Raw genomic sequence first — 12,615 nt, 5'->3', positions numbered from 1 at the left:
AGGCACACGGTATTGCAAACCTGGGCAGGTGGGATTCAGGGAAGCACATTCCCACCTGGGATGCTGCTGCACAAGTAGCCACCCTCTTGCCTCCACACCCTTAACTTGTGACCTCAGACCCAAAAGAGAAGCACCAGGAATCGGTGCAGAAATCCAGGGACTGCTTTTCTGGTTGCTGAATGAATTACTTCCTAATACATGAGGTTTTAGTTTCTTTTATGTCTCTGGCACACTGAGCAAAGACCATTTTCCATCTCAGTCATTTGAAATCTTTCTGTCTTTGTTGAAGTGCCTTCCATCTGCTACAGTAGAGGAGGATTAAACCTAATTCATCAGATGCATCTTGATAGCAGTGGAATTCATTTTGTTCATGGATATGATAGAAGAGCTTAAACAGCTGCATTACAAGTAGCTTTATGTATTAAAGCTTTGTTGGAGCTCTCAATGCCTTGTTTAAAACAAAACTAAACAAAGCAGATTGCTAATTGAAATTCGCATTCGAACTGTGGGTGATAAATAAGCAGATGGAACAGTCAACATTACTGGAAAGAAAAGGGACAATATAGGACAGAGAAGTGAGTAAAAACAAAAATACGCCTACATCAGCCAAACAAAGTGAGAGAAGGGCAAACAAGGTATTGCAAGTCTTTGAATTGCACTCAAACACGATAGTGCTCAGAACCCGCTCAGACTCCTCTATTTAAAGCACTGCTGTTCCCACCAGCGCAGTGTCTGAGCTTCTCCAGCCTTTTTTAATCCTACAGAAGGTTCTGAATGTGTGAACACGAGCAGATGCGGCGAGAGCTGCCCCTGCTCTGCGCTAGCTCCAGGCTGGAGCAGCACATCCCTGGCTTCCCTCTTCAGCAGAGCACAGCCCTGCCCAAAGCACAGCCCTGCCCAAAGCACAGCCCCGCCCAGAGCACAGCCACCAGGCAGGGCTGCTCGATGGCCAGAGCTGCCCAGCGGTCCCGGATCTTTAGACCACTACTCCAGAATATCACAAAGCCAGTTTCCCAGTCCTAGGACAACTCCAATCCAAGGCTGCCCAGCAGAAACACACAGCATCCACAGGGTAGCTGCATTTGGGAATAATTCTGTTGTCTTGCTGCCACTACAACCCTGCCAGCAGGGACTGCTCATCCTTGGGATGCCCCATCCACCTGCTGCTGCCACAGGACAGCTCTGAGGCTCCCCTTTGGGTGTGATCCCTGTTTTAGTTTCTCCTCAGAGAAGTTTTACATTTAGTTTGTTCACGCATTGGCAAGTTGGATCTTTACCATACACTCCAGACAGGGGCTCCCACTGCTTTTCCTTTGGAGAAGAAAAGGATGGAGATCTTCTCATGGAGCCCCAGATTTGAAGTGAAATCTGATGGATTTCTGGGGGCTTTATCCTTTCCACTGCTGTAAACACTAAAGCCTTTTGGGGATTGGAACAAGGTGATCTTTAAGGACCTCCTAACCCAAACCATTGATGGTGGAGTCCCTGGAGGTGTCCAAGGAAGGCCTGGCTGTGGCACTCAGTGCTTTGGGCTGGGTAACAAGGTGGGGATCAGTCAAAGGTTGGGCTTGATGATCTTGGAGGTCTTTTCCAACCTCAATGATTCTGTGATGATTTGGGAAGGGAGCTCTGCCAGGGGGAATTGGCGGCAAGTGCTCAAGGCGGAAGATCAATGCCAGGTACAAACGGCATCACCTGCAAACATCCTCTGGAGGCAAGATTAATTAACACTGAGAGTCCACAATAATTCCTGGGACAACTCCTGGCTGAACTGGACCTTTGTTAACTGGCAGGACCCGACAGACACTGGCAATGGAACCTCAGCACCCACTCACAGTGGAGAGCTCCAGAGCAGCTGAGCACTGCTCATTCCCAAACAGCCTTTCAGCTCCACCACCTGCCTTGCCCGCAGAGTCCCTCCAGGCCAGCAGGAGCCCAAAAAGTGTTATTCATGTGAGTTTTTAAGATCATCCTTGCAGCACAAAATAATCCGATGCGTTTGGTAAGTGCCACCTGAATAAATTGCCTAACCTTTCTGCTTTAATCCGCTGTAATCACTTTCTAGAGGCACTCTTTGAAAAGTGAGCTCCGTGTTTCCAGAGCAGCTGTGCTCCTAATTAAAAGGCACTGTAGCAAGAAGCCAACAAAACCTAATTCTGGTTGGAAATGCCTTGCTGCAGTTGGAGGACTGAGGTGAGTTGTGAGGAGGGCCAGGGAGGAAGCAGCAGCTGCCTGTGCAGCTTAAGAGAGTATTAGGAGAGGACTGGCACTCGGGGCTGCCTCTTGGCTAAATCCCTGTTTAGCAGATTGGCTCCCAATCCTCTGTCCCTGGCCAGGCTGGTTTGCACAGCTTGGACCTGTGCAGGAATCAGCTGAGTGCTGCAGCTGAGTGCTCACAGAAGGAGCCAGCGCAGAGGGAAAAGTATCCAGAGGGTTTTCCAGCAGAATTCCTGGGTGCTTTGGCTTCCAGCACCATTCCTGCTGCAGCAAAGCTGAATCCAGCAGAGTTCAGGCACAAGTTCCCCACGGTGCAGGGAGCAGGCCCGTGCTCCATCTCTTCAGCTGCAGATATAACAGGCAGAAGTTGGATTTGAAGGAAAGCCGTAGGAGCAGTGAGAAATCATCATTTCAAGGGAGATTTTTTAAGCTCTGCATTATGAGCATAAACCACTCGCAGCAGGAATGTTTCCAATGAGTGGAGGTTGCTGTGCTTAATCAGACCAAGTTCGGTTTGACACATCCCTGCTGGGGCAGATCCTGAAGAGCAGGGTCCAAGCAGGCAGAGGGGGTAGGAAACTCTGGCAATTCTTAAACCCTTCTATATCTGCATATCTTCAAATCTCCTACAGCTCAGTGCCACCCTCAGACTGTACCTGAGCAAAGCCAACCCGAAACAGCTTCATTTGAGTGGGAATTTGGTGGTTTCCACTGTGCAAGAGAAGACCAAAGATGAGAATTTTAGCTCCAAACCGTAATGTTTCCATGGGGTGGATACCACAGGGTTAGAGTTTATCAGTCATTTAGATAGTAGGGATTAAAAACTTAATCAAATCAAACAGACAGCAATTGTTTCACCTGCATTCCCAGCCATATTTTGATTTCAAGCCACTGGAATGCTGTGACACTTCCTAAAACCCGAAATCAAAGCAATTCACATTCAAACAAGCCTCCATTTGCCCCATTTTCTGACGAAAAAGCCTTTCCAAGGAGCAGAAGCTCTCCCCCCCCCAATTTGCCTGCAGTGATCTCTCCACTGTGCCAACACCACTGAGCGTAACCCTGCATCGCAGAGCCAGATGATTTAAGAGCTGCAATCCTCCTCCCCTCTCCGGCAATTTCTTGCACTTATGCACTCTCCAGTCCTGCTTGAAATGCCTGAAAGAAAAAGCCACTTGCGTCATCAGCTTTTTTTTTTCTTTTAATGCCCAGCACAAATCATGGCTAAGTCACGATGTGGGCCTGGGTGTCACGGACGGGCAGAGCTGACACTGGCAGAGGATCAGCTCAGTGCCTGCTGTCTGATTTGGGCACCTTGGCTGTTAAATTTGGTGGTGAAGGACACAGAGCCTGTTCCCGAGGGCTGACTGTCCTCGGATGGGACAGGTGAAGTTTGGTGACCCTGGTTAGTGGGAGGTGTCCCTGCCCATGGCACGGGGCTGGAGCTGGATGAGCTTTAAGGTCCCTTCCAACCCAAACCACTCTCTGATTCCATGATTCTAAGGCCATTCTATGATTTTATGATTGTGGGGCCATGCCATAGGGAGCACCTGAAGGAGGCAGCCTTAGGGCTGTAAGTAACTTACTCCACAGGGCTGGGTTTATTTCCATTGTAGAAATTGTCAAGTAAGTCCAGTATTCCCACCCAGATGAGCTGGATGGCAGAGGATGGGCTGGGAAGTTGCAGGTGGAAGGGGGAGCACAGACTCTTTGTGCTCAGTGTCGCCTTTATGCAGGATTTGGGGTTGGCCTTCTGCACAGTGCAGATTGATGCCTCCAACCCTGAATTCTCCTTAGGCAGGGACTTCACCCTGCTGGAGGTTGGCACACCAGAGCCTTGGCTTCTCTTGGAGTGCAGCACCTCACACACAGGCTGTGATGCTTTACTGATAGAACCATGGAACGGTTTGGGTTGGAAGGGACCTTAAAGCCCATCTCATCCCACCCCCTGCCATGGGCAGGGACACCTTCCACTGTCCCAGGCTGCTCCAAGCCCTGTCCAGCCTGGCCTGCCAGGGATCCAGGGGCAGCCACAGCTGCTCTGGGCACCCTGTGCCAGGGCCTGCCCACCCTCCCAGGGAACAATTCCTTCCCCATATCCCATCCATCCCTGCCCTCTGGCAGTGGGAAGCCATTTCCCCTTGTCCTGGCACCCCATCCCTTGTCCCGGCACTCCATCCCTTGTCCCAAATCCCTCTCCAGCTCTCTTGGAGCCCCTTTAGACACTGGAAGGGGCTCTGAGGTCCCCCTGAAGCCTTCTCCAGGTTGAGCAAGTCCAGCTCTCTCCATCTCCAGAACAGAGGGGCTCTGGCCCCCAGAGCACCTTCACAGTCTCCTCTGGATTCACTTCAGCAGCTCCATGTCCTTCTTATGTCAGGGGCTGACTGGGGAGAACCAAATGAATCTGGGGGAAGCACAGTCCCTTCCTGAAGAGCTCTGTTAATATATCCAACAATTTCACATCAGACCTGAGCACTGCAGAGCTCATTTGCACAAGTTCAACCTCCCAGCAGGTGGGAAAATCAGGGGCTTCACTCACACTGGGAATTGACAAACACACACAGAGCTAATCTAATTGGAAGGTATTTATCTCATTTGAAAACATTTATCTAATTCAAATACATTTATCAGTCTGCTGGCTGTGAAAGCCTGTCAGTCTGGCAGGATTTACGGGCCAGGTTCCCAAGCATTTCTGCAGTGGTACGAACTATCCCTGCAGGTTTGCATCAGGAGCACGAGTGAGCCCTGCCAGCAGGAGAACTCAGCTCCAAGGTCTGACTGCACAGATTTGGGGGGACAAACTCCAGGGCAGGAAGGGGGTTGCTCCTTATGGTGTCTTAGGATTTTAGCTTTTATATTTTTAATATATTTGTAATCCTGCAATTCTTTAGTGTGTAACTCTGAACTCCACACAGCCTGTTAGCTGCTGTTCTCCCATTTTGGGCAGACAAAACAAATCCTCTCTAGGCCTGAAACTCAAGGACACCTTCCTGTCTCAGACCCCGAGAGATGTAAACAGAAGTGGGTTGGGGGGAAGCAAACTTGGGGTAAATGACTTCATTACCTGAAGCTGTAATTGGAGGATTAACCCCCGATATGCAAATGGACCAAACTTATACAAGTATGAAAACCTGTGACCCCGTCATCCATTTTGGGTGTAGCCCCTGGGGGCTCTGTCTGCCCTAAATGTACCTGAAGGCCCTTCAATAAATACCTGCTTTTATTCTCTTAATTCTGTCTGGCCTCTGTTTCTAGGCAGCCCCATCAAGGCATCACTTACAGCTCCTCACTGAGGCTGGTCCTTTCCCTGTGCACCTATCTAGAGACTGTCCGTGTCCCAGGGGGAAATGCAGCACCAAAAATTCCCCAGGGAGCAGCTCATGCCTGCTGTGACAGCCCTGCAATGCTGCCAGAGCACCGGGAAATTCTCTCACCCTCAATTCCTCACCCCAGCTTTGCACTGCTGGGAGTTTTGCTCCCTGTTCAACCATTGCCACAGGAATACAGGACTGAGATCTTTGCCAGCCTGGAGGTGGTGGAACCTCCCCATGAGCATCTCTGCTGGTGAGGATGATTTACACCGAGATTCCTCCACTCACTCCAAGGATGATGGGGCTGCAGTGTCACACTCTTCATCCAAAGCATCACTCTAACCTGCAAACCCATCCCTGCCAGGCTGGAGAGGGATGCAGAGCTCTGGGCTCCCTTATTCCAACACTGCAGGAAGACAATCAAAAGAAAAGAAAAGGTAAATGAGGTACTAATCGTTATAGATTTGTGGTATATAATGCAATAAATACCCACTGCCATTGATTAAATGTAGCGAGGCAAAGACATCTCATCCATCACATTGGCCATTTGATTTTCCAAAATTAAGTTCCTGCCATCAGGGAGAGGCTGGGAGATGCCAGAGGCCCAATCTCCTGCCCAAGGAGCTCAGCTGGCTCCATTCCTTCCCAGCACCCATCACACTGTGGCCAGCCCAGACGTTCTGATGAGGCTCTGTGAGGTTCCACTGAAAATCCCACAGTGAGGAATTGGGAACTTGGAGAGATAGGAAAAATAGGCAGGACGAGCTTGAATCCTGGGTCCTTTCTCTGCAGGTTTTTATTTGTTTGCTTCCAGCCCAACCCCTCCTGTTTTCTTGCAGAAATGAGGCTTTTGGGAAAACAAATATTAGTTTTAGGAGAAAAAAGTAAAAAGAAGAAAATCTGTTCTGAATGCTTAAAGTTCTCCTAAAGTGACAAATGGCCAAGAGAAAACAGATCAAAAAACCCTCTCCGAGATGTCATCACAGTTCTGAAACTTGCCAGAAGACAGGAAAAAGCGCTCGAGCTTCTCTGAGGGAGAGAAAGGTGCTAAAACCCAGCTACAACCAGGTGTTGGTGATGGGCAGTGCTGTGGTAAAGGCTGAGTAACTCCGGAGCAGCGGGCAGGCAAAGTGGCTGCGCTGGCAGCAGAGGATGAGACTAATTAGGGCTGCGATCCCCTGCCTCACACGCGCTAATGCCCGTGGATAGATCGCTAATGCTCTCAATTCATGCTCATTAGCACCGGCAGCAAAGACAAGACAAGCGTGTTATGTCATCGTTTAAATCCTGTCGCATTTCCCCAGTGACTCTGATCGCATTTTGAAATATTCATTCTCCTCCCCCGAGGAAGGGCTGCCTTGCCCTGGCAGCTCCAGATCCGAGATTCGCTCCAAGGACTGAGCCCCAGCCCTTCCCCGCATCCTCAGGGAAGAGGAATCCCGTGTTGGAAACATTCAAGGCATCAGCTCGTGCTCCCCTAATTTTCCATATGACTTTACACCTAGAGTTAAACTGAGTATTTTCCAGTCACCTTTGCACGAGGAGGGAGTTTGGGGCTGTGTGTGAGGAAGAACACTCCAACAAGCACAAAACACCTTTGCAGCAGGAGGAGTCAATGGTTCTTGTGAGTCAGCTGGCAGGAGGGAAAAGAATAAATATTTACAGCCACATCCTGCACTGATCTGTGCCAACTGGATTTGTATCAGCTCTCAGAGGTGGGTTTCAGCCTTCTGCCCTCACTGCCCAGTGACCTGCTGGTGATGGGTGGGTTGGAAGGGCTGGAACTCCTTCCAACTCTGACCAGGGAATAGCCAGGAACACTCAGCAGAGAGAGCAGCAGGTGTGGGAGGGCTGTGAAATCAGCCCTCATGCCCTGGCAGGGGGCAGGGCACATGGAAATGGTCACAAACACACCCTGACCAAGGGGAGGGAACGTCTCCTCCTGCGTTCAGCACAGGCTGCATCAGGCCCGTTCACTCTCCCTTGAAACAAACCATTTCCACAGTGATTTTGCAGATTCCTCAGAGGGAGGAGACCTGTCCAGGGGCACGTGGGACAGCCCAGAGCAGCTGTGCCATCCCACAGGCACAGACTGAACCCCACAGCCCATCCATCCCATCCCATTGCTGCTTGGTTTTCTCAGCTTGGTTGTGGAATAGGTGTTGGTGTAGCTCTGGGACTTTCAGCACTGCAGACAGTACCAGGAGCGCTTGGTGAGGTTTTTGCAGCAGAATCTCCTGGGAAAGGGCTGAATTGCTTTTGTTCCAGCAGCTGAGGGTTTCAGAGCTTGCACATGAAAGCCGGGAAAGGAAGAAATAACAGAAATAGCTGGATGGAGTCGGATGTGCGTTAAGAGGAAGGGTTTACACTAGATGGCACCTGATCTCATCGCTTTAGATGCAGAAGGTAAAGCCAGCAGGATTATTGTAGGGAATGATGTTATTCCTTCTCCAGGAGCTGCCTTTGTGTCCCTCCCCGAGCTCCCAGCGATGCAGGAGGAGCAGCTCACCCTGCAGCCAGCACTGCCGTGAATGTTAAACACCCTTTGCGTAACCCCACTTGGAATCTCTTTCCAGGTGCTGGAGTTCCCTGCTTTGCTCAGCCCAAGGTGCTTCCAGAGCCACTTCCAAAGGCTAAAACATGCCCAGCGTGTTTCCAGCCACGTTTCTCTCAGTGGAAGAACAACCTCACTGCGTGGAGGCAAAAGGGAATAAGAAGGGGTCTGTCCCTCAGGGATTTAACTCGGAGCTAAGAGGCAGCAAAGCTGCTGCAGGGCCATGACGTGGATAATCCAGAGATCCACCCCAGCACGGCACAGCAGCCACTTGGGCACGTGGGGACACTCCAGCTCTGCCACAGGTGTGGCACAGAGACACCGGAGCTCCAGGCCCTGATCCCAGATGCTCCCTGCGAGGACACGGGGAGTGCTGGAGACACAAAATACGTGGCCGTGGTTTCAGCAGAGGATGAAGGGTTTGCAGGAACCACTGCTCCACACACACATCCACACACACAGGGAATGATTCAGGGAATCGCTTTGGCAAGAGAGGGAAATGCTGCCAGCTGGGAAGAGGAGAAGAGGGGCTGAGCCTCAGGCTTGCTCATCCTTCCTCCTGCTGCCATCAGGAGCCAAACACACTGGAGGGGAAAGCTGACCTCAGTCCATGGGCACAGTGGCCATGCCTGAATTACCAGCCTGGACCTGGATCTAGGCTGGATGTATCGGGCTTGGAGCAACCTGGTCTAGGGGAATGTGTCGCAAGTGGGTGGAACAAGATGGTTTTTAAGGTCCCTTTCAACCCAAACCAGTCTGTGATTGTACAACCTGAGCTAGAGCTGCCCACCCCATCATCCACTTTCTGCCCCTAAATACCATCAACGAGACTACCATTAAATAAAAGCTGGTAAATAAATAAAAAAAATCTAAATGGTGAGTGAGGAAATGATTCCTCTACAGAGCCAGCAACAAGTCTCAGCCCTCTCCTGGAGTTTTTTCCTGCTCTTGGAGCCTCCCTGGGCTCGGGAGGGATTTCTGCTCAAGGCAGCTCAGCAGCCCCTCTGTCACAAGTCCCAGAGTAAGGTCACAGTCGTGCTGGTCTGAAGACATTTGCAGGGAAATTACTCTGCCTCTCCCAAGCACAGACGCTCATTGCTTCAGCAGGAGGCGACGAGCAGATTACACGAGATAATTTAGTAGCTGACATTAAAAACACCTCATTTAGCCTGGAATAAAAATATCTTCATTCAGCCTAAACTATATTAAGATAACTGCATTCATAGTAGGTTTTGAGTCGCTGCTTACCTGGGCAGCTGAATGAAGACTCCAAGCCAACATCTCCCTGTCACCGTGTCCTTCCTGGAAAGCAGGAATGCCAGCAGGGAATACTGGAGTAACAGGATTCTCATGTGGCCTAAACCCCTCTCTCAGGTACAACAGATTGAATTTTCCAGCTTTCTTGTATGAATTGCTTTTTGCCTTCTCTCTGGTGTGGGCCAAGGCCTGCAGCTCAGAGAGCAGAGAGATGAATTTTGCTGCACCTCAAGCAGCTGTTGCTCTGTCTGGTTTAATGCTGTGCTGTGAGCAGAGCCACGGCTCCAGAGAGCGAGTTAATAATATCCTGAATGAGACAAGCGACAGCGAGAGGAGATGGAATGGGATGCAGGGAGGAGGGATACTTTAAACTCTGGTTTATCTGACAAATTCTGCAGTTTCACATCCTCTACTCTGCTTTCCAGCAGACAGATGAAAACAATTTTTACATGGCATAAGCAGAGGAGAAGCAATCGAACTCTTGCTCCCAGTGCAAGACTCAGCTGCACAGGTGCCACCTCTGTAACCTTTGGAGACCTCCATAATTAAGGAATTACCAAAAAGAGGGAATATATAATCCTTGTCTGACACCATTTCACAGGCAGCAGGTGCTCTGAGGTGTTTGAGATTCACTCAGGCACCAGTCCAGGAGAATCTTCCCCCAGCAGCTCCAAGTTCCTGACTTTCAGCAGCAGAACTCGGAGCTCTTTGTGCACAGTGCTGTTACCACCCCTGCTCTCCCAGCCCCCCACTGGCAATGCCCAGAGTGGCTTTAATTTGGGATTCTCCATCTCAGTGCTTCTTTTTCTGTTATCCAGAGCTGAAGAGTCAGAATTTGCCATTCCCCCTGCTATGGAGGCTGCCAGCAGTTCCAGGTGCTGGTGCTCCCTGTACCTGCCCGGGTAGGGAGGATTCCCTGGAGGTGCACAGGTGCTGTCCCAGCTCTCTGCTCCCACCACACCATCAGCACAGCACTTTTCAGAGAAAAACAATCAAAGCCAAAGCCCTGTGGCGCCCTGGTCCTTGGGATCCCTTCCAGAGGTGCCCTGCTCTCTTCAGACTCTCTGGGTCATGACTTCAGACTCTCCCAGCTCAAGACTGTTGGTGCTCCAGTCCCCATCCTATCTGTGAACACAACACTGAGTCACCTTCCACAGGGATTTGGTCTGAGCTGATGCTTTTTGGGTCAGAAGCTCCTGAAAGTGATGGACAGAGGGACTTCCAGCCATGAGGAATTGCAGGACAAACTCACCGGGTATAAATCACAACAGCTCCTTTGGCTGCAACAGAGCTGCCTGATTTAAAATCTTAGGACATCCTGAGCTGGAAGGGACCCACAAGGATCATCAAAGTCCAACTGCTGGCCCTGCACAGGGCAGCCCCAAGGGCATTGTCTAAACACTTCTTGAACCCCTGAGGACCAGACCCCAAGGAATCCCACAGGGCAACTCCAAAGGCTGGATGGACAGGGCATGGAGCATGAAACCAAGCTCTGCCTGTCCATGGACTGCAGGAAACACTGATGAACCAGAGGAGAAGTCACTGTCCTTCTGGATTTGCTCCCTGGAGCTCTGTCAGGGAAGTCAGAAGGCATTTGGCATGTGCAGCTGAATATCAGACTTACAATGAGGCTGTCTGGGCTTGTTTCCCAGCTTTGAGACTGACACACTTTGCAAGCTCAGTCAGTTCCCCTTCCTCCCCAGGCCCGATTTCTCCCCACTCTGCACCTTCCCGAGTCATTTTGTACCTGCACAAAGCACTCACCCAGCCAGAACATTTTGCTCACTTAGATGGGTGTCACATTTAACTCCAAGAGGGGAGCACTTTCAGCATCGCTTAATGAGGCTTTTCTGCTTTGCATAAAAACTTGGCGATGAGCTGGGCAGGATGATAAAGGAGGAGGAGAGCTGCCAGCTGCCAGGCAGGAGAGACAGACACCTCCTGACACCCCCCCTCCCCTTGGACACACACAGGAGGGGCTGGGAAGGCGACCAGGCTGCTGCTTTGGGGCTCCAGCAGCCCTTGGGGTCTGTGTTCACATCCCCTCAGGCCTCCCCAGCCCAAAGGGGCTGTGTTAACCCTTGATTCCTGCTCTCCCAGCAGTGCCTGTCCCAGATCCCAGCGTTTCCCCACTGATTTGTAAGTTATTACTCTTTATTACTGCCTCCTACAAACCTCCAGCTCTTCCAATCCACACAGCCTCAGGCTGGTGCAGCCAAATTCTCTTCCCTGAGCTCTGCCCTCCCCTGTCACACCCTCCAGCCCCCTTTTTCCTGCCACCAATAAACACTCCCAGGGTTTCAAGTCTTCCTCTTCCAAGTTCCTTCTGCATTCCTTGCAGGATTTCTATGGGGGAAGATGCAGCTGGATGGACCTTGCTCCGTTGCTTTTCTGGAAACGGTTCTTTTTCCCTTTTTCCCTTTTTCCCTTTTTCCCTTTGCTCCCTTAGCTCAGAGAGGCTCTCAGAGCTGCAGAGGATTCTCAGGCTCAGTGGGTCCATCTGCAGCTCCTTCTGGGCTGTTGGGGACACCAAAGGGCAGAGTCCCCAGTGCCACCTCAGCTTCCCACCCCTCCTGCTGTCTCCTTGCACTGTCCACAGCTTTGCTGGCTCAGGATGTGCCTTTCCTCCCCAAGAAAAGGGAAATTTTTAGTTGCAAACAAGTTTCTGGTGACAGGACATTTGCTGAGTTTTGGCACAAGTAATTGCTGTTTAAATTCATTTCTCTCTGTGAGGGGTCAGTGTGTGGCTGAGGCTGCAGCTTTGGTTGCACCACACACAACTGCTGTTCCTGCAGCTCCCAGAGCTGCTCTCCCTGCAGGATGAGCCCTGTTCCACAGCATTCTAGCAGAGTTTATTAGGAGACACTGCCTAGTGTTTGATCTTGGAAGCTTTTCCCCCTCCTGGTACAAACAAGAGCATTTAAGTGGTAAATGCGATGCATTTGGGATATGTATCAAAATGCAGACCCATAGGCCAGGAGGCTGCCTGCATTGTTAAGCTTGGAAATTCTGAATTACACTTTAGGCAGGAGACTTGGCAGGGGTTTTAACAAGAAATGCTAGAAAAAGCACGGCTTGTTCTCACATGGGTGACTATGCAGCCTGCAGCAAATTGTAAAGGACTTTGGTTTTTTTTTTTGCAAACACCACTGAACTTCCTTTGGCTTTCTAAGAACCAGGTCCTTTCCCTGATTTGGAGCATATCCTCCAAAACAAAGCCTGTCTGTAGTGTTGCACATTTAACTATTAACCAGCTACACCAAAGATCCACTCTCC

The sequence above is a fragment of the Corvus moneduloides genome, chromosome 21 (genome assembly GCF_009650955.1).
Source record: "Corvus moneduloides isolate bCorMon1 chromosome 21, bCorMon1.pri, whole genome shotgun sequence".
NCBI classification, from domain to species: domain Eukaryota; kingdom Metazoa; phylum Chordata; class Aves; order Passeriformes; family Corvidae; genus Corvus; species Corvus moneduloides.
The sequence above is the reverse complement of the archived record's forward strand: the minus strand, read 5'-3'. Positions refer to the sequence as shown.